Source organism: Pleurodeles waltl, chromosome 9 (genome assembly GCF_031143425.1).
Source record: "Pleurodeles waltl isolate 20211129_DDA chromosome 9, aPleWal1.hap1.20221129, whole genome shotgun sequence".
Lineage (NCBI taxonomy): Eukaryota > Metazoa > Chordata > Amphibia > Caudata > Salamandridae > Pleurodeles > Pleurodeles waltl.
Genome location: NC_090448.1, coordinates 967,362,201 through 967,384,169, shown reverse-complemented (window position 1 = coordinate 967,384,169; position 21,969 = coordinate 967,362,201).

Below are 21,969 nucleotides of genomic sequence, written 5' to 3'. Positions count from 1 at the left end.
CTCCCCTCTGCCCAGCCCCGCCCCTCCCTGCACTGCTGTGCCAGAAGCAGAAAAATAAAACAATATAAAACTATCATTTTATTTTTCTGCTTCTGGCACAGCCAATGGGATGAAACTCCTTCGCCATAGCGAAGGACCCTCCCCTGGAGAGAGAACATCTGTGTTTTTAGGGGCCCTAACATAGACGTTAATGTGCCAACCACTGTTTATTTGAGGTTTGTGATGCATTAACTTTATAGTAGGGTTTTCTAACAGTAATAAGTGTGACCCTATTTTTTATCAACAACTGACTAATTTGAGGTTTTACTACTGTCTGTAATTTTAATGTTTCTATGAACAGTCAGTAGATAGCGCTGCACGAGAGATAATCTTAGTATGTGCAATATACAGTGGGATTTCACTTTCTTTCAATAATAGTGTAATCTCCAGGGCCCCTGCTTCAATAATCCCGTGTCATGCGATTCTTTTAAATTCTTTAGTTATACATAATTCTAGATTGTATGCCCGCCATGTATAAACCATAGTTTTATGCACCATTATAGTGTACTGTATCCAAAGGCTTTTTGCACTTGATTTATATACTTTCTCTGAAATTAACATATTTTGAGATCCCTAAGCCCTCCTAGGGCTTTAATGCCATGGTTTCACAACTTCCCTCCTGAAGAAAAATATAAACTTTTATCTTGCCCTTCAAATACTGAAATTAGAATTCCAATGAACAGTACTTTCCCATGTGAAGGTCATTTTGCAAAAAGCTGCAGGAGGGCACTGTAGCTTTTCAGGACTCTTTCCAGGGGAAAGACTACCTCCCGCCTCAATAACCATAGATAATCATGCCCACAGGCCACCACCCTTTGCTCTCTTTCTCCATGCCAAGCTGACCAACTTGTGTTGGCTTCTGGCCAAGTGCTGATTAAGTGCCTTGGCCCATGGTTGCTTAGAAACCATTCCTTTGAAGATGCAAACCCTATTCTTCCTTGCAAGCAGTGGACCAGAGAAGCCACACATGTTAACTTTCCTGCTCCGCCGTTCGTTTTTATGATTTACCCAGGGTTTATACAATAAAGGAAATGCATTAATGGTCCAAGTCGCTTTTTGAAAGGAACATTTGCATCTGAAGACAGCTGGCCATCGGATTGTCCGTCACTCAGGCTCTCGGTCCTACAGTGTTTGTTATTTAATATATCCTGTCCTGAGTTCCCAGCTCGGCCTCAATAAAATACGAAAAAGGGGCTTTTGTCTTGCAAGTGCCCACAAAAAAAGGAATCGGTCACATTGCCACCCACAAGAGCCCTTGCAAGTAAAGGATGCTGAAGGAATTAAGTTCCTTCAGCAACACTTCAAAGCATTACTATATGACATCACCGTGACTGAGAACAATTTGAGCGTCATATTTCCCCACATCTAGCTCTGCTATTCCTCTCTGAGATCAGACCTATTGTGTTCTGTAACCACCAGCTGCCACCACCAATATGTCTGCACATGTAATCTTCTCTGCTGCAAAAGACTGTAGACAATTCACCAAAAAATCTTCACCAGCAGGTTTACGTCCTTGCATCAGTCCATATTTTCAGCCTTTTGGAGTTGACCAAGTTTCCCTGTTTTCGGTTCGAAACGTGACAATCACAAGTTTTCAGCCAAACCTGGAAAAACTGATGCGCCTATGTGCAACTGCACACAGGGGAAACATCCTTTTTTACGACTTTTTTATTACGAAAGTCGTGGTTAACGAAAGCGTAACAACGCTTTTTTTAACCACGACTTCGTATTTTTGTGCCTTAACTACGTATGTTCTGAACAACGAACATGCGTGGTTAAGGTACAAAGAAGGGAGTTGGCGAAGGTAAGTGGTGGGTTTAGGTTTTGGGGTGGGGGTGGGGGGTCAGGGGGTTTTAGGTTTTGGGGTGGGGTTGGGGGGTGGGGCGTTTTTGGTTTTGGGGAGGGGGTGGGGGGCAGGGGGTTTTAGGTTTTGGGGTGGGTTTGGGGGGGTGGGGCGTTTTTGGTTTTGGGGAGGGGGTGGGGGTTAGGGGGTTTTAGGTTTTGGGGTGGGGTTGGGGGGGTGGGGCGTTTTTGGTTTTGGGGAGGGGTGGGGGGTTAGGGGGTTTTAGGTTTTGGGGTGGGGTTGGGGGGGTGGGGCATTTTTGGTTTTGGGGAGGGGGTGGTGGGTCAGGGGTTTTTAGGTTTTGGGGTGGGGTTGGGGGGTGGGGCGTTTTTGGTTTTGGGGAGTGGGTGGGGGGTCAGGGGGTTTTAGGTTTTGGGATGGGGTTGGGGGGTGGTGCGTTTTTGGTTTTGGGGAGTGGGTGGGTGGTCAGGGGGTTTTAGGTTTTAGGGTGGGTTTGGGGCAGTTTAGGTTTTGGGGTGGGGGTGGGGGGTCAGGGGGTTTTAGGTTTTGGGGTGGGGTTGGGGGGGTGGGGCGTTTTTGGTTTTGGGGAGGGGGTGGGGGGTAGGGGGTTTTAGGTTTTGGGGTGGGTTTGGGGGGGTGGGGCGTTTTTGGTTTTGGGGAGGGGGTGGGGGTTAGGGGGTTTTAGGTTTTGGGGTGGGGTTGGGGCGTTTTTGGTTTTGGGGAGGGGTGGGGGGTTAGGGGGTTTTAGGTTTTGGGGTGGGGTTGGGGGGGTGGGGCATTTTTGGTTTTGGGGAGGGGGTGGTGGGTCAGGGGTTTTTAGGTTTTGGGGTGGGGTTGGGGGGTGGGGCGTTTTTGGTTTTGGGGAGTGGGTGGGGGGTCAGGGGGTTTTAGGTTTTGGGATGGGGTTGGGGGGTGGTGCGTTTTTGGTTTTGGGGAGTGGGTGGGTGGTCAGGGGGTTTTAGGTTTTAGGGTGGGTTTGGGGCGGTTTGGGTTTTGGGGAGTGGGTGGGTGGTCAGGGGGTTTTAGGTTTTAGGGTGGGGTTGGGGGGTGGGGCGTTTTTGGTTTTGGGGAGTGGGTGGGGGGTCAGCGGGTTTTAGGTTTTGGGGTGGGGTTGGGGGGGTGGGGTGAGGGATGTAGGGTGAATGGTGCCTATTGCTTATGATTTTATCAGGAATGCCTTTACAACGAAATATCGTTGTTAAGGCATTCGTGGTAAAATCATTAGTAGTAAGGACGAGGTCGGTGTTCCGACCTCGTTGTTAAGGTTATTAGTTGTTTTTAATTTGGTGTTCCGTCATATAATCTGCACACAGTGCATTAGTGGACATGAGAAATTTAAATTTTATTTGTGCAATGGCACTTGTTTTTTTTTTCTTCAAGGTGTGAATGGGTCAGAATAACATTTGTTAATAGCCACAAAATATTCAGTTTTTCGCAGTGGAGTTTAAATTCCCCTTCAATGAGTTCCCTACTTCCTGCCTCTGGAGTGGGATTTTCTAATGCATATTATTCACCAGTGTTCTGTTATATTGCATTTGAGTACAAGGATTTATGGTTGGAAGTCTTCTTTTACTAATACTTTGCACTTCTAAAATGAGCCCTATGTACCTGGAAGTTCGACTTACATACCCAAATGAAATAGGTTTTTAGGGATTTTTTTAACTGAAAGTTGAGGTTTAAGGTTCTAATGTGCTCGCTGCCAAGAATGGCTGGCTACCCGTGTACTTCTTTTTAGGTCTTTCCTAGCTGTCATCCTAGCCTCATGTTTTCCAAAAAATATCATACAATAAATGCATACAAATATAGGAACTTATAACCAACACTCTTTCACCATTGGTCTGTTAACATGTCCAATTAAACACACTCCCATCCCAGCAGTAGGGATAGATCAACAGTCCAGTTCACTGGATGCCTTCAGTTTGAATGACTGCATCTTGCCATTGAACACATACCCATACACCTAAAAACAGTTCTCTAAAAACAGACACGTGCACTCTCTAATGGCTGATAGTTCCTATGTATACTAGGATTACATCAACTATTTTCATAACTCTCAAGACATTTATTGTATATGCGTATTTCTCACCATAAACCAGCGTTGATATATTTATTTAAAGTCATTAGTCAAAAGATTAGCTAGAGTTTATATGCAGATTGTTCAGCTGAATTCATGCCCTCCCCACAGGATTTTGGTTGACATTTCAACCAATTGTATCTGACTTGCGAGAGCCCACCAATAACTACTCGCAGAACAGCAGCTCCCGTATCAGAATGTTGTAAGAGGACTGTCAGTATGCAGAAAACACAACTGTCAAATCAAAGACCAAACTTACTCTCACCAGAACATACACTGCCAAAATAAGCAAGCTAATTGTACGTGTAGTTACTGGTGAATTAAATAGTAGGGTATTATCACAAACGTCAAGAAATGTAGGGAAATCTGTAGTTTTCACTAATTATTATGAAATAACTTTCTCAGAAAGAGCTTTGGAAAACAAGCACAAATTGTTTAAAAAAAATAGAAGTGTGTATGCAGATTTATATACTGAAGCCACACACCCTCAGCTTGGTACAGGTCATTTGAAGCAGTTGCTTTTGACTTGAACTGGACCTCTATTAACAACAAGTGGAACTGCAGCTTCATGAAAGTATTTCAATGCTGTTTTAACTTTGTTTTATGTGTACTTTTATGATCCTTGGTGATCAAAATGAAATTATTAGGATGATATTCCAATGATTATGTAGTTGACTTGTGAGGGATACCAAGTAAGATCTAGTGGATCTGCTGCTTCACATAAGAATTTCAATGTTTTTGCATCTAACCTTATAGAGATACCTAGTAATGACTAGTGAAACTTCAGCTTCATTGAAGAATTTCAAGGCTTTTGCATTTGATTAGGAAGTAACACCTAGTAATATCTTGTTGAATTTCAGCTTCATGAAGGAACTTCAATGCTTTTTCCTTTGCCTTTTGAGGGACACATGGTGATGACTAAAGGAACTGTGGCGTGATGTAAGGATTTCAATGCTTTGCATTTGACTTGAGAGGGACTCCTAGTAATGACTTGTGAGACTGCACTTCCATGAAAGAATATCAATGCATTTGCATCTGGCTTGACGACCTCCTAGTAATGACTAGTGGAAATGCAGCTTTATGAAAGAATGTCAAAGCTTTTGCATTCAAGTTTTGAGGGGCACCAGTAATGGCTAGTGGGACTGTGGCTTTATGTAGGAATTGCAATGCTCTTTCATTTGACTTCCTAGATGCCCCGAAGGCCAGAGTTATCAAATGTTCATGCAACACAACTCAGCAAGACATCCTGCTGCACTGTGTGAAAGGGAGAAGGCAGGAATTGGCCAAATTAAACTTTGCAAGGAGCATTCCTTGGGCTGGCGCATAATGTGCTGCCTTGTGCCAAATGAGAAACCCTAGCACCATTGAGCAAGGGTGCCTGCGTTGCAGCCAGCATTGTTTTTGTACAGCACAAAAACAATCCTTTGAGGCATTTTCCTCTTTCTATGCAGAAGGCAGCACACATAGAAAGAGGAAAAAACAAGGATAAATACATATATTTCTCCTTCTTATGCCTCCACTGGGATGGCGTAGCATTTTGACACATTCCCATGGCTACCACCAATGGTAAATATGGGAATGCACCAAAATCCATGGGTGGCTGCATGGGAACGCTCACATTCCACCCAAGGAACACCTCCTTGGGGTAAAGCAATGAAAGGGAACAACTTAAGTTAATTCAAGTAACTATAACTCATGCCCTAAGGTAACTATAACTCACACCTCCTCCATGACCAGTTTTCTCATCAATAATATTATTGAAAATGTTGCAGTGATAATATCAATGATGCCATGGAAGATGTCATGACTGGTGTAATATATGGGATAAATAGATGTGCATGGCGAGGGCGACAGTTTTAGTTACCTTAGGGCATGAGTTAAAGTTATTTCAAGTAACTATAACAACTGAATTTCTATGGGTTTTGTGCGTGGAAATTCTGAACCTAACTATAACATCCCTGTAACCTTAGTTTTTTTCAGGCAATTTCTAAGGTTTTATAAATGCTAATTTTTACCTATAACATCAATGTAACCTTTGTTTTTTCAGTTTCTCTGTTTTTTCTTAACACAGTGGGTGTTGGCTGCATGGCCCGGTGACATATAACAAAGAAAAAGCAGAAGTGATATTTATCATACTAAGGCATTAGCACTTGATAAAGAATGACCCCATTTTGGAAATGGAGCCCCCCGTAAACCAAGGGTAACTTTCAGGAAAGCCAAGTCCATCATCCAATATCGGTTCAAGAGTAGCCCCGAAGTTGTCACATCACCCACTAAATCTTGGATGAGTAGGGTCCAGGGTTTAGGAAATGTGGGAGATGTTAAGCCTGCCAGCACACGTTCAATACTAAAGAGTACAGGTCTCTTTTTTTTTAAAAGTACAAACTTGGTAATTACCACTGCAAACATTGATCATGCTATATATATCCTGCAATGTCCATGCAATTTAACATATGTAGGAAGTGCTACACTTCCTGTACAACACACAGATTTTGCAGCACCTACGTGCCATCAAGCATACAGATCTAACATAACCCATTTCAAGCCACTTTGAAGAAAAACACAAGGGTGACAGCAATGGCTTAAAATATTTTGTGGTTGATGCAATTCCAATAAGCATCGGAGGTGGCGACCAAGAAAAAGCTTTAAGGTGCCTTGAATCTTGGTACATTGTAGAAATTAATATTAAGGTACCCTGGGGCTTTAAAATGGAGGAGGATCTATACACACACGTATGAAAGGTTCCTTCACTTGCTTCCTAAGAGGCAGTTTATAAAGTTTTTTCTTTAGGTGTATTTTTCACATAGTCAGTAGGGAGTGGGTTACACATGAAAGCAGACTATGGGACATCCTCACTTAGGCTGTGCTGACTGAAGGAGATCAATATGTAGGTTTAATGACTGCCCACCAGGGCTAAATGGTTAGTAACTATGAGTACAGCTGTATAACCATGGACATCTTAGTAGGCTCACATGAGTAGGAAATCATGGGTTGGTTTACACGGTTTTGGTCAAGCAGTGCAGGGACTGGATATGTCATACAGTTTATCCACTTGGGTTTAGTCTATTTACTTAACGGTATCCAACAGATTAACAAATGAACTAATTTACCAATGCATAACTCTAATAGGTTTTGTCTGTGGTGCGAAGGTCAAATTATGAAGTAGTCTGCTCACTTGGGCTGGATGGTGCTTCCTCGCATGTTTGAATGATAATGTATTTATCATATGTCATTGAATGAGGTATATCAGAATTGCACTTACGGAAATTGATGAAAGGAATTATCCCTGTAAATGTGTACGCGTGCAGAACAAATTAATTCTATTACAGGAGATGAGATTGTTAACCAGCTATTATGTTCATGCTGTAATGTAATCATGGGGATGTGAATTTGACTGCATCATTAATTGTGCATCACTAGAGAATATGCCACAGGGCAGTAACTTTTGATTATGGAAATTGGTTTTTCATTATAAATTTATATTATAATTGTGATATATGAGAAATGTTAGAAGGCTGAGTGTGGGCAGCAGGCGGCAGTAGTCTGTTTTCCTTGTTTTTGATGATGTCAAACATGCTATGTAAATAATGAAGAAAAATAGCGTCTCACTAACTGTGAACAAGGCTGTAGGACAGCTGAAATGCATCAGAAGATGGGAAAGGTAGCACAAGAATACACTTTGTTAAAACTTCATAAGTGCACTTTTACTGTGTATTCTTCATGAGGTATTGACTACTCGGGTGAAGTAAAAGAGGGACTACTAAGATATATACTCTCCAATGGTTAGAGTGCTATCGCTGTACAAAATCCCTATTGAAAAATACATGGGGAAAAAGTGTCTTGGGACCCCCCCTTTTTTCAGCCCCCGCTCGTTGGATCACCTCAAAACTTTTCAGACAGACGCTGAAGTGAGTGCTGTATTTTGTGAAGATTCATCAAACGGCGCCAAAGTTATTAGCAAAACAAAAACGCTTTTTCTATAGAAACTAGGTCCTATCTATAACTAGCTAGTGGTGACTTTTTCCCCATTTATTTTTCAATAGGGATTTTGTACAGCGATAGCATTCTAACCACTGGAGAGAATTACACCAAATTTGGCTGAAAGGTTGCTGTTGGTCCAGAAAGAGGCTTTTTTTGTTATTTGATGTAAATCCTTCCAGTAGTTTTTGAGAAATTAAAGAAAATCCAAATCTGTATATATAGGGACACAAAGGCTGTACAAGCCCTCCCAATCTCATGCTGAGATCTCATTGGCCGCCAACACTTCAACAAGGAAGTGTTGGCAGCCATGTTGGGACTTGGCTTCAGCCGGGTCCCAGAAAAAAATGTTTAAAAAAAGATAAAGGGCCAGGGTAGGGATACCCTTACCCCTTAGCTCTGGTACTAGGATCCCAGAGGAAACCATCCACCCCCCGGAGCTATAAAGCATTTTTTTTAACAATCTTTGCCACGAGTCGCTGTAGATCTGTGGATCCGGACATTTTTTAGGAAACTAGTGCAGGCTTCCACACTTGATAATTCTGAGGCCCCCAGATTGGCCAATTCCCGGGGGAATTGAAAGTTTAATGCGGGGACCGCCACTTCCCCGGGACTTTAAACAACTGTAACTGGGGGGCCTCCCGGCATTTCACGCAGCCCCTGGGACCGCCACTTCCCCGGGGCTTAATTGAAATTCAATGCAGGGGGGGGCATGCACCCCCCAGCAGCTCCAGGTAATCGCAAATTCCCTGGAGCGTAATTCAAATTCACTGCGGGGTGCATGCCCCCCACAGGCCCAGGGACTGCCACCTTTTGAGAGCTTGATTCAAATTTGGGAACACCAAGGGGGACCATGGAGTCCCCCTCGAGGAGCCATTGTGACACACAGTGACAATGTTGGAGACCACAGGGGGAACCTGAAAGCCCTAGTGGCCCCAGTCGGCTCCCCTGCTCCTCTGGGAGGCAGCACTGCTGTCACAGAGAGGGAGCTTCTCTGTGAGAGCAGCTTCCTCTGTTTCCCTGCCTGCATCTCCGTGGGCAGGGAAACAGAGGAAATCTCCATTTTCATGAAGTGAGAGCTGTTTGACAATTCTCACTTCATCTGAGCGGAGTGTTTGCTCTGACTTAATGGGTGCTGTCAGCTTTCGCCAAGTCAGAACAAAGAGTTATGTTATGTCCCAGGGGTGGCACCCCAGGACATAGCATGAGTGGGTCCTGGGGGGTGGCAGTACCCAGGGCTATCAGTGGCTCTGTGAGGGGGGCCGCATCCCCCTCCAACATCAATACCCTTGGGAGGTGCTGGTCCCTGGGGCTCCAGGTCTGCAACTGACCCTCTATGTGTTTAAAAATGTGTGTGCCAGAGAGGTGGCGGTACCAGGGGCTGCGGGGGCTGGGCACCCCCACGCATTAGTTTTACACATGTGCCCCCGGGAGGAGGTGGTCCCTGGGGCGGGCAGCCCCCTTGCATTAGATTTATACACATGCCCCAGGGAGGTGGTGGTTCTCGGGGCCGCAGGGGGGCTGGGCAGCCCCTTAAAATTCATTTTACACATGTGCCCAGAGGATGATGAAATCTCCGGAGCAGCGGGTGCCTGGGCAGCCCCCGCATTCGTTTTACCTCTTTGCCCTGGGAGGTGGCAGTTCCTGGGGCAGCGGGGGTCCACAATGGACTCCCTATGTGTGTTTAAAATGTGTTCCCTGGGGAGATGGTGGTACCCGGGCTGTAGGCGGCCAGACAGCCCCGCATTAGTTTTACACATGTGCTCCAGGGAGGTGGCAGTTTCCAGGGCCAGGGCTGCAGGGGACGGGTGGCATTAGTTTGACACATGTGCCCTAGGGAGGTGGCGGTCCCTGGGGCTGCGGGGAGGGCGCAATGGACCCCATATTTGTTTTAAAATTTGTGCCCCGGGGAGGTGGCGATCCCTGGGGCTGCGGAGGTCCGGGTGAAATTTAGATATAGGCAAGTAAAAAAACGCTTTTTCTATAGAAACTAGGTCTTAACTATAACTACTTAGTGGCAATGTAGTGTGATTGCCAGTGAGTTATTGTGGTTGCAGCAATAATCCCAATGCGTTTTGGGGAATACCTCCCCTTGTTCACAGGACAAAAGCTCAATTTTATTTACATGTGCATTCATGAAAATAGTAAACAGACTCATTCATCACAACCTTGTGAGACGGGCGAGTAAATGGCAGCCATCTTAATATAACTACGTAAAAAGCCTCCAAAACATTCACTGTTGATATTTTGGCAGTGTTGTCAATATCAGCGCAGAGCTTATTCATTCCTCCACTCTACTCTTATCTATTCCAATTGTAATACCACACACTAAAGTGTAACATGTGCTCTGATGAAATCATACAGTTGCTGAGGTATGTGATATTTGAATGGGAACCTTCTATGCCCATGACACAGTTGCCATGGAAGTGGCCTGAAGGCAAGTGGAGTATACATACATATACATACACACATATATTTACATATATATTTATATATAAGTCATGTGTGTGTTGTGGAAATTTTACTGGGACATAAATATAATGCCAATCAACAAAACAGTTTACCAACAATATGGTAGAATCAATGTAACTCAATTGGTGATTGGTAGTACCCACATGTTTTAGGTTGTCTTTACAAGTGTTCCATAGTAATCAAGACATTTATTGAAAGTTGATACATTAATTCATCAGCATACACTAGCACTGTCATATTTACTTAGTTTGTTGAAGGACATTTTAAGCAGTTGCATCTTACTCAAGAGGGATATTTAGTAAAATAGGGCTACATGTACATAGTTTTTTTTTGTCGTAAACAGCTGATTCTCGGAATTGGGCTGTTTGCAATCATAAAAAAGCATTTTCCTATGTATAAAACCTCATACCCACGTAAGCTATTACCAAAACTCAAAATTGGTTAGTGATTTGGTATTAGGAAGGGGGTGTTAAGGGTGTCCTTTCCTAATAGCAACTCGCTGTCCTATGTATGAATGTTTTGTGACCGGAATGCGGTCTCAAAATATTCACTTTTTAAAAGCAATTTCAACTTGATGCTAACGCATTCACAAATGTTTGTGAATGCCTGCAAAGAAGGTTTTAAAGTGCAGCTACTCATAAAAAATGAAACAAAAATGTTTCATTTTCTTTTTTTGAACGCATCCAGTTTTCTTTAAGAAAAACAGGCTGCGTTAAAAAAAGGTTCCCTTATTTAAAAGCAAAGACAGACATGGTAGTCTGCTAATCCACCATCCCTTTGATTTTTGCGATTGTCAGTGGGTCGCAAATTGCAACCTACCTCATGATTAATAAGGAGGTTGGTCTATGTGCCACCCACTGGAAATCGCAAAAGAAACTCAATGGATTTACGTACATTTGAAATTGTGATTTCCTAAATGAGGTTCAAATGAAATCGCAATTAGGAAATTCCAGTTCCTAAAGTACAGAAATGTGGCCCATTATGAATTATTGCAGCTCTGTGGAAGATTTGTTAAGCAGTTTCTTCTGACTAGAGAAACTCCTGAAGGCTGCAGTCTTAATAAAGACTTGGGACTGTTTTTCGTGCTCAAAAAGGACATCTAATAATTACCTGAAGTAACTGTAGCTATGTGGAAAGCAGACCAATTGGCTTTGCCAGTGCTTATTTGTGATTTATAAGCTGAGTTGAAAGCACAATAATTCTTGCTGCATTATCTACAGGTCATCCACAATTTTGTGGCCAGTCTCCATTTAAATGCCCACACTTTCTGTGATCCTAAATCTCTACTCTCTCAATTTTTGGCCCCCTAACCTGACTTGGGACTCCTTATACTCCTGTGCCTTGTTCACAGTACTTTCTAGGGTATTCTCCATACTTTCTCAGGCAATGTTTAAGAGTAAAGCAGCCAGCTAATCAGGGGTGGCCCCTCTGCTACGGTGGAGGAGTGTCGCCCTGCTGGTGAAAGCAGAAAAATTAAGGGATAATAAAACTATTTTATTATCCTGTGAGGGGTGGGGTGGATGGTCTGGGCTACAGAGTACACAGACGCGGATGTATCAACCCTTGATAGGGAGTTATGTGCTTTATTTAAGTTGTAGGGAAGGTGGAACAATTAGAGTCTCTTGGTAGTTTTTTTCTTCTCTTCCTTTGGTTTCCTGCTTTCCTTGGGCCACTAAGGTCTTTAAATGGTCTCCTTTCTTTTTCTTCCCCAGGTGGTGTTTTCCCGGCGTCCTTCTCCTGGGACCGTGAATTCCTCGGGAGAATAAACAAAAGGATAGAGCAGGTAAGTGGGACGGTGTTTTTCTTCTTTCCTACTTGTGGGGTATTGGTGTGGGGAGGGGAGGAGATGTGAGGGAAATAGGAAGTGACTGGTAGTGGTTTAGGTTCAGTAAGGAGGTTAGGGGGTGGTTCTACGCTCTCTCGGGGGTAAGGGGTGAGTGCTAGGGTGCCCTGAGAGTTTCCCCAGTCCTTGCCCCTTCCTTTGTTACCCCTACCTTCCCTCCCCTCTTTACCTCCCCTTCCCTCCTCCTGATTGCGCTTGCCCTGGAAGAGGGCACATACCTTGTATAGCCACGACCCTCCTGGGCCGTGGCTGGCTCTCTCGTCCTCTCCCGTTTGGTTTGCTCCGGTCGTCTTCCTCTCCTCGGGGTCTGTTCTCGCTGGTTTCCCTTCTGGCTCTCGGGGTCTGGGTGGTTTCCGCTGCTCTGTCTCCTCCTGCTCCCTCTCGACGTCCTCGATCGCGGCGTCCTTGTTTTTAAAGTTATCGGCAACCCGGATGTCCGGGGCTGATTGCCGTCTCGGCCTCCACGCGTCTCCCTGACGACGTGGGTGGAAGTCGGGAATGGCGTTTGACGAACGCCAACGCGTTACTTCTGTAGGTGAGGCGAGCGACGCCCGCCTACACACCCCTTCCCATGATCGGGACTGATAGAGGACCGAGGAATCTGGGCAGCGGGAGAGAAAGTCAGCGGGGCATTGACGTGTCCCAGGTATATGACGGACCTGAAAGGTAAAGGGTTGCAGTTCAAGGAACCAGCGCAATACACGGGAATTTGTGTCCTTGTGGGAAGACAACCACGTCAAGGGGGCATGATCAGTGAAAAGGATGAAAGGACGACCCAGGAGATAGTATTGTAAACGTTCTATCGCCCACTTTATAGCAAGACATTCCTTCTCGATGGTAGGATAGTTAGTTTCCCTAGGTAACAATTTCCTACTGATATACACGATTGGGTGATCAAAACCCTGATAGTCCGGCTGTGCCAATACGGCCCCCAATCCGACATTAGAAGCGTCGGTAAAAAGATGGAAGGGTCTGGAAAAATTAGGACATCGTAACACGGGTTCGGTAGAAAGGGCTTCCTTCAACCAGTGAAATCCCTGTAATTTTGAGGGGGAAAAAGGAGGAAGGACATTTGGGTATTGTTTCTTCAATAGGTCCGTAAGGGGGGCCGTAATGGTCGAGTACTGTGGTATGAACCGTCTGTAGTATCCGACCAACCCTAGGAATGAGCGGAGTTCCCTCTTGGTTTTGGCGAGTGGTATCTGTCTAATGGTGGCTACCTTATCTTTTTGTGGGCTCAATACTCCTTTACCGATGACATAACCAAGATAGGCGATCTGGGTCTGACCTAGGACACATTTCTTTGGGTTGGCTGTAAGGCCTGCGGCGGCCAGTGCTGCGAATACTTTTCCTAAATGGAGGAGATGGTCTGGCCAGGTAGAGCTAAAAATGACAATGTCATCGAGATAGGCAGCCGTGAAATCATGGAAGGGTCTCAATAATTGATCCATCAAGCGTTGGAACGTAGCCGGGGCACCATGGAGCCCGAACGGGAGGACAGTAAATTGGTACAACCCTGAAGGGGAAACGAATGCTGTCTTCTCTTTGTCTGAGGGGGCTAAGGGAATCTGCCAATAACCCTTCGTCAGGTCAATAGTGGACATAAAACGGGCCTGCCCAATTTTTTCTAATACTTCATCGACCCGGGGAATGAGGTAGGTATCAAAGAGTGATACCTCATTGAGTTTTCGGAAGTCAATGCAGAAACGGACCGACGATAGGAGAGCACCATGGGCTGGTGGACGTCTCAATAACCCCAAGAGATAGCATTTTAGTGATTTCGTCCTCTATGAGGACTTTCCTCGCTTCGGGGATTTGATAAGGACGTTGGCGTACAATTGTGCTCTCAGGTGTGCGAATATGGTGCTGAACCAACAAAGTTTTCCCCGGTAGTTCTGAGAAGAAGTAGGCATGACGGTGTATTAGCTCCATAATTTGCCTTGTCTCCCTCTCAGAAAGGGACTCATTGATTCTGGGAAGTTTGGGGGAACCTAGTTGGGAGGTGGGGCATAGTTCTAACCCTAGTGGGTGAGTGGGGGTGATCATATACCCTCTTGCGGGTGCCTTATTGCCATTATCGGGATCCTCCCATTTCTTTAATAGATTGATGTGATAGATTTGGGTTCGTCTTGGGCGGTTATTTAGTTCCACTACGTAGGTAACTGGGGTGACCGCTTTTATTATCCGATACGGCCCTTGCCATTTGGCGATTAGCTTATGTTCAGAGGTGGGTCGTAGGATTAACACTTTATCGTTGGGTTGTAGTACCCTTAACTTGGCACCCTGATCGTAGTACGTTTTCTGATTGTCTCGGGCTTCCTCTAAATGTCGTCTTACATCTTCCCACACTGTCTGGAGATGGGATTTTAATTTGTGTATATAATCTAAGATGGGTCTCTCCTCATTATTCTCCTCTTCCCACAATTCTGCTGCCATGTCAAGTAAATTTCGTGGTTGTCTCCCGAATACAAGTTCAAACGGGCTATGCTCGGTAGAGGATTGCTCGTGTGTCCTGATTGCATACAACACTAGGGGAAGTTTCTGGTCCCAGTCTTTTCCCGTCTCGCTCACTATTTTCCTTAACAGGGTTTTGACTGTGCGATTGTATCGCTCCACCAAACCATCCGTTTGGGGGTGATACACTGATGTCTTTATCTGGAGAACACCTAGGGACTTACATATCTGTTTCATAAGTCCGGATACGAATGGAGTTCCCTGGTCAGTAAGAAGCTCTTCAGGGAAACCCACCCGGGAAAAGAATGTTATCATGGCCTGTGCCACTGCCTTCGTGGTGATACTGGTAAGTGGAATCGCCTCTGGATATCTGCTCGCATAATCTACCAGAACGAGGATATGGGTGTGTCCTTTACTGGATGGCAGAAGGGGTACAACTAGGTCCATACCAACATGTTTGAATGGTGTATCGATAATCGGTAGGGGTTGTAATGGGGCTCTCCTAATGGCTCCGGGTTCTACCAGTTGACATTTTGGGCATTGGGCACAATACCGTCGGATATGTGCGTATACACCGGGCCAGTAAAACCGTCTTAGCAGATATTCCTCCGTTTTCTCCCGGCCACAATGACCTCCCCCCGGTTGATTGTGGGCTAGGAAGAGTACCTGGGTCCTATATGGTTCGGGAACTACGAGCTGTCTCTTCTCCTCATTTGCTTTTTTTGTTACTCTATACAGCAAGTCCATGTGTCTCAAGAAGTAGGGACCTACCTCTCCAGTAGAGGCTGGTTGGGCATTCTTCCAGCCATTCCCCAGGGTAGGGTCTTCGTGCTGACTCATTCTAAAGGACACAGGGGCAGTGTCTATATGGGCTACCACTCCTTCTTCCTTTGTTCGGATTTGTTTAGTTGCAAATCTATGTTTCTCTGCCCTCTTTTCTCTTCGGGTTAACTTTTTCCTTGTGGGGGAGCTACATATAGGGTCTTCCCAGAAAGGGGCAGTACTCCACCACTCATCTTCCGGTTTCTTCTTTCGTGTTTGGTCTAGGATCTCATGGAATCTCTGATAGTCAGTCCCAATGACGCACTCCTCTATCAAGTTATCCATGATTCCCATGGGGAGAAGGTCAAGGTGGGAGTTCTATTCTACTTTGACCGTTGACAGGAGATATTGAGCGCGATCTCCATGAATACAGCATATTGTAACCCATTGATCGTCAGTCGGTTGTACAGGGTGAATGAGACTACGACGGATTATCGACTGACTACATCCTGAGTCAATCAAGGCCATGACCGACAACCCATTTATCCGAAGGGGGTGTTTAAATGACACATCACTTTTTCCCAGGCATAGGACTCTTCCTCGCGTGACCCCTATTTCCATCGGTTCTATCCCCTCATGTCTTTTTGGACATCCGCGGGCGATATGACCCCACTCCCCACAATTGAAACACTGAGGTTGTTGCATGGGACTTCTCTCGGTACTCCTTGAGGGTCCTGGCTCTTCCATTGTTCGTCGGGAGGGAAATGGGGAGGAGTTATAGGTGGTTTTCCCACGGGTCGGATTGATTGATGTTTTACGTCCCCCGACCTGTGATAAGCTCATGCGAGGTCAACGGCTGTCTCGGTGTCTATTTTAGGGTGCTGCCTTATCCAGTTTCGGGTGCTGGACGGTAGGGAATCTAGATATTGTTCTAGTACAATGATCTTAATAACGTCCTCGCGATCTGTCCCTAGGGGACCCAGCCATTTTAGTCCTAGGTCCTTCACCCGGTAGTAGTAGGTTCGTGGGTCTTCGTTGGGTCCCCATTTGACTTTTCTGAACTTTGTCCTGTAATACTCAGTATCATGTCCCACACTTTCTAAAACACTTTTCTTTATTTCTGAATATGGGTTGGTGCCACCTGGATTAGCAGCCTGATAAGCCGATTGGAGAGTGCCCGTTAGGAGAGGCGCAATGTATTGGCCCCATCTTTCTTCAGGCAATTGCGCTGAGGAGGCTACCCTTTCAAAGTTCGTGAAAAAAGAATCGGGATCTTCCCCCTCCTGATACTTTTGCAATACCGAACTGGGCACATTGGGATGCACTTTGCTTGCAGCGATAGTGTCGGTCAGTTTTTTTAACGCGTTCTCATGGACCAGTTGATTACTGGCCATGATAGTAGCCTGACTTTTTAGAGCGGATTGCAAGGCCTCTCTATCCTCCTTGGCCTCCCTTTGTTGTGCTTCCCACACTAATTGAAGGTGGCGTTGCCCTTCCGCAAGTTGTTTGATCATGTCCTCGAGACTGGGTTTTACCTCCATTGTAGTACAGTCTCGGTATGCCCGTCGGTACCCCAATATCCCACTTCTGACACCACTGTGAGGGGTGGGGTGGATGGTCTGGGCTACAGAGTACACAGACGCGGATGTATCAACCCTTGATAGGGAGTTAGGTGCTTTATTTAAGTTGTGGGGAAGGTGGAACAATTAGAGTCTCTTGGTAGTTTTTTTCTTCTCTTCCTTTGGTTTCCTGCTTTCCTTGGGCCGCTAAGGTCTTTAAATGGTCTCCTTTCTTTTTCTTCCCCAGGTGGTGTTTTCCCGGCGTCCTTCTCCTGGGACAGTGAATTCCTCGGGAGAATAAACAAAAGGATAGAGCAGGTAAGTGGGACGGTGTTTTTCTTCTTTCCTACTTGTGGGGTATTGGTGTGGGGAGGGGAGGAGATGTGAGGGAAATAGGAAGTGACTGGTAGTGGTTTAGGTTCAGTAAGGAGGTTAGGGGGTGGTTCTACGCTCTCTTGGGGTTAAGGGGTGAGTGCTAGGGTGCCCCGGGAGTTTCCCCAGTCCTTGCCCCTTCCTTTGTTACCCCTACCTTCCCTCCCCTCTTTACCTCCCCTTCCCTCCTCCTGATTGCGCTTGCCCTGGAAGAGGGCACGTACCTTGTATAGCCACGACCCTCCTGGGCCGTGGCTGGCTCTCTCGTCCTCTCCCGTTTGGTTTGCTCCGGTCGTCTTCCTCTCCTCGGGGTCGCTGGTTTCCCTTCTGGCTCTCGGGGTCTGGGTGGTTTCCTCGGCTCTGTCTCCTCCTGCTCCCTCTCGACGTCCTCGATCGCGGCGTCCTTGTTTTTAAAGTTATCGGCAACCCAGAAGTCCGGGGCCGATTGCCGTCTCCGCCTCCACGCGTCTCCCTGACGACGTGGGCGGAAGTCGGGAATGGCGTTTGACGAACGCCAACGCGTTACTTCTGTAGGTGAGGCGAGCGACGCCCGCCTACATATCCCTTTATTTTTCCACTTTTGAAGGGCGGGGCAGGGCCAGCTGCCTCCATGTCAAGAAGTGGAGGAGGAGTGATGGTGCACCTCTAAATCAGAATGCCAGTTTGATTGGCCGCCAGAGGGCGACCAAACTGACATGCGCACTTAGAACTCTCCACCCGGCTGTGTTGCACAGCTGGGTGGAGACCAAGAGCAGTGTCCCACTCCCTCCCTGAGCGGCATTTCTGCCTGCTCAGGCAAATCCCGGCAGTTCTTTCATGCTATGTAACAGCAAAAGAGAAGCGTCTTGATTGGTTGGGGAGGGACAAAGAAGACGAGAGGTTGCTGGTGCAGTGGAACACGAAGGTGGCAGGTAAGTTTGTTTATGTTTTTTACTGCCCCTCCGTGCCCCCTGCTCCACGCCCTGCCCCTGCCCCTATCTCACTCCCCTCCCTTCCTGCCACCAGCAGCTACTACAACTAATCTTCTCAGGTGGTCTGGCCTTCACCACCTTTTTGCCTAAAAATACGTTCTACAGGGATGCAGGTCTTTTGTTTGCCCTTCACCATGGTCTCTGGAACTGTGTTCAACTGACAAGCACTGTAAATTCAGGGAACCTCTGAAAACATGACTGTTCTGTTTTACATTTGCTTTAGCTTTCTTGAACATCTAAGTACTCCTTCATTTTAGCACATTGAAAGTTGATGATTCCACATGCATTCAATAAATGGCAGACAACATACAATATTAATGCATTGTACATAATGTACATTAGCATAATGAATGGAATTGTGTAAGCCAGATATCCATTTGAAATTCTTCATTTGAGGGTAACAACTCCTAGAATCAGCTCGGTCATGAAGTGTACGAATGATGGTATATATCTGTACCTTATGTATTCTAATCTTCCTCCCTAAAAGTATTCTGCCTGTCCTGGTTTATGTGTATCATGTACTGTTCCCTGGAGATTGTGCTTAATTTCTTCAAACAGATAGTGGGGAAAACCGGTAACTGTAGTGGCTTGTTCAAGACTTGTCTAGCAATGAGAGCATTTTGGGTGGCGCCCCATCAGGCTTTCAGTAGGGAGGAAGAGGAGAATGAAAGGCTGGCGTGCTACTCTTCAACTGTCAAGCCTGTCAGCAGAAGAGCAGCAGAACAGACCACAGATATCCACTGGCAGTACATGGGAAGGCCACTTTTACTTCTCTTAAATTTCAGATGCCCACTGTTTAACTAAGAAGTAGCAATAAGGCCAGGCAGGTGTTAGCAAAAGTAGCCATAACGTTAAATTAACCCTAGTAAAATTCCTTGTTCTCCCTGCCATTGGCTGAATCTTCAGACAGTCAGCAATGTGAGGAGGGGGTATGATTTGCATGCACATACAGCGTCACAAAGCTATTTCTCTGAGCATGTGTCCCTGCCCATTTTATCGCTGTCTGCCTGATGCATCTCAGGCTGCTTATGGCAGGACTTAACCTCCAAAGGGCTGTCAGCCCCTGATTCCTACCAGTGTTGATCTGCTCCATAGTTGACTTTCTCAGGAATCCGGGACAGACAGTTCCGACCAGCAGCTCCCCCTCTCCTAAGCCCTAAAGTGGCCAGTCACTAAGCAGCTGGTAGGTCGAGGGCCTTTAGCTACATTTTAATTTCACCTGCAGCCTCCTTTACCACCACCGAGTAATGCTGCCACCCTCAGTGAGATGAGCTGGAAGGAAGGGACATTAGATCTACAGGATAGAATTACTACCTCTTGCCACCAAATAAGATTGGGAGGCAAGGGGCAGTGGTAATGTTGGTTTTAGTGCATGGGTGCTTTTGTGAGTTTGCGTGTGTGGGTGTGAATGTGCAGGTGTAAACGAGCAGAGTCTTGGGATGATTAAGCAGATGTGACCACAGCACACGGCGCATACATAGTTGTATAATACAAAAATAGATTAGGGTATTACAAATATGATAATGAATAGTATAGTCCTCTTCTTGGTGTCCCAGAGAGATGTTTAATTGGATCAATAGTTGTGTATCAATGAATACAGCCAGTCAAGCACAGCCAACACGTGTTTTGTCACACAGTGACTTTTTCAAGGCTGTATATGTATCCTAATAAGTAGGTAAGCAGGTATGTGGTTCTGGTGTTCTGAGATAGTAATATCATGTATGAAGAAAGTAGTGGAGTCCTAGGTAAGCGATGAACCAAGAGACCTTGGCAAGTCCTAAATGTTGAGTAGTGGCGTGTATATCTTGTTACGAAAATTTACTTCATACACAGTGTTACTGTGAGTGTGTGTGTGTACAAATACTTTACACATTGCCTCTGAGATAAGCCTGACTGTTCATGCCAAGCTACCAAGGGGTGAGCAGGGGCTAGCTTAGCTGTGTGACTCTCTCACCCTGACAAGACTGAGGGTCCCTACTTGGACAGGGGCAAACCAACTGCTAATTAGAGACCCTATTTGATGATATCCCCATTTTAGAGCATTTTGGTTTTTCATACTTTTAACCATTCGCTCTGTGACTACTATGCTCTAGACTTGGAACTGGGTTACTGGTTGGGAAAAAAGGTGAAACCTCACCAAAGCAAGAATCACAATGTTTGCCAGAGTGAAGTTACAAGAAAACCTTAAATTAACTGGTGCTTGACCCAAAGCTGGCTCGGCACAGAGCAGTCAGGCTTAACTCAGAGGCAATGTGTAAAGTATTTGTGTAACACATTAAACAGTAACAAAGTGAAAACACACCACAAAAAGGATCCCATGCCAGATTAGAAGAACAGAGTGTATTTAAATAAATAGCACAAGACAGAACAACAAAAATTCAATCAGTAGAACTGGCCATATACAATTTTAAAGATTTGAGTGAAAACAGTGCCAAAAAGCACAAAGCACCAATTCTGGATATCTGCGCGTACTGAACCTGGATAAAGTCACAGGTTAACACCAACCCCAATGTAGCACAGTTGGCTACCAGGACCCGATTAGGCCAACTGAACAAGAATACCTTAAATTCTGGTTGCAGAGTATTGTGAGGTCAAGAATCAAGGACATTGCGCAGCCGAGGCATTGCGAGGCCTGGGCCAGAGATGCATCATGCATTGTCAGTCCTGGGAAGCTGCAGGTCTGTGATGAGAGATCCTGCATTGTCAGCATGGAGAAGTTTGATGAGGGAAGCTTGTGATGCAAGTCCTGCATTGCTGATGTGTTGCACACCAACTGCTTCCAAAGAGACTGCAGGGCTTGCGATGTGAAGTCCTGCATCATCATCAAGACTGCCATCGACGAGAGGCTTGCGATGTGACGGCCTGCTACATGGACACATTGCACATCACTGGTTCTGATGAGGCTGTGAAGTCACTGCGGAGTCCTTGCGCTAGAAGAATCCTTGCAGCTGAGGCGATGAATGAGTTCTGCTCTGGGTTGCAGGGCTCAGCAGAGGAGATGCGTTGGTTCTGCTGAATCCACAGAAGGGCGGGCAGAGCAATGGCAGGCCTACTTCCAAGTGTCCAGGACATGGGTGGCACCACTTGGGAGGGTACAACTCATAGTTGCAGAGTCCAGGTGCTGGTTGCAATAGATTAGCTCTTGGTCTTGTGGTCCTGGGTACAGGTTGCAGGTCCAGTCCTTCCTACCCAGACAAAGGGGCAGCAGACAGCAGGTCAGCACAGCAGGCAGCAGTCCTTCAGGGCAGCAGTCCAGTAGAGTGACAGTCCTTTCAGTAGCACAGCAGTCCTTCTTCCTGGCAGAGTCTTCAAAAGGTCCAGAAATGTACCGAAGAGTTGGGTGCCTGAAGTCCAATATTTATACCAGGTGCCTCCTTTGAAGGGGAAGAAGCTTTTAGAGGTTTCACTCTGAAGTGCACATGTTTCCTGCCTCCCCTTCCCTTGTCCCAGGCTCACTACAGGACACATCCTATTTATTTAGGTAAAACTGTGGCTGTGGCTAACTCCACCCTCACATCCTGTCAGTGCTTGCTCATTCAGACATACCTACGCTCTCTATTGTGTGTGTATGTCTAGAGGAAATACACAAAGACTAACTGCCCACTACACCCAGTCATGTGACCTAAAGACAGGCTGCAAGC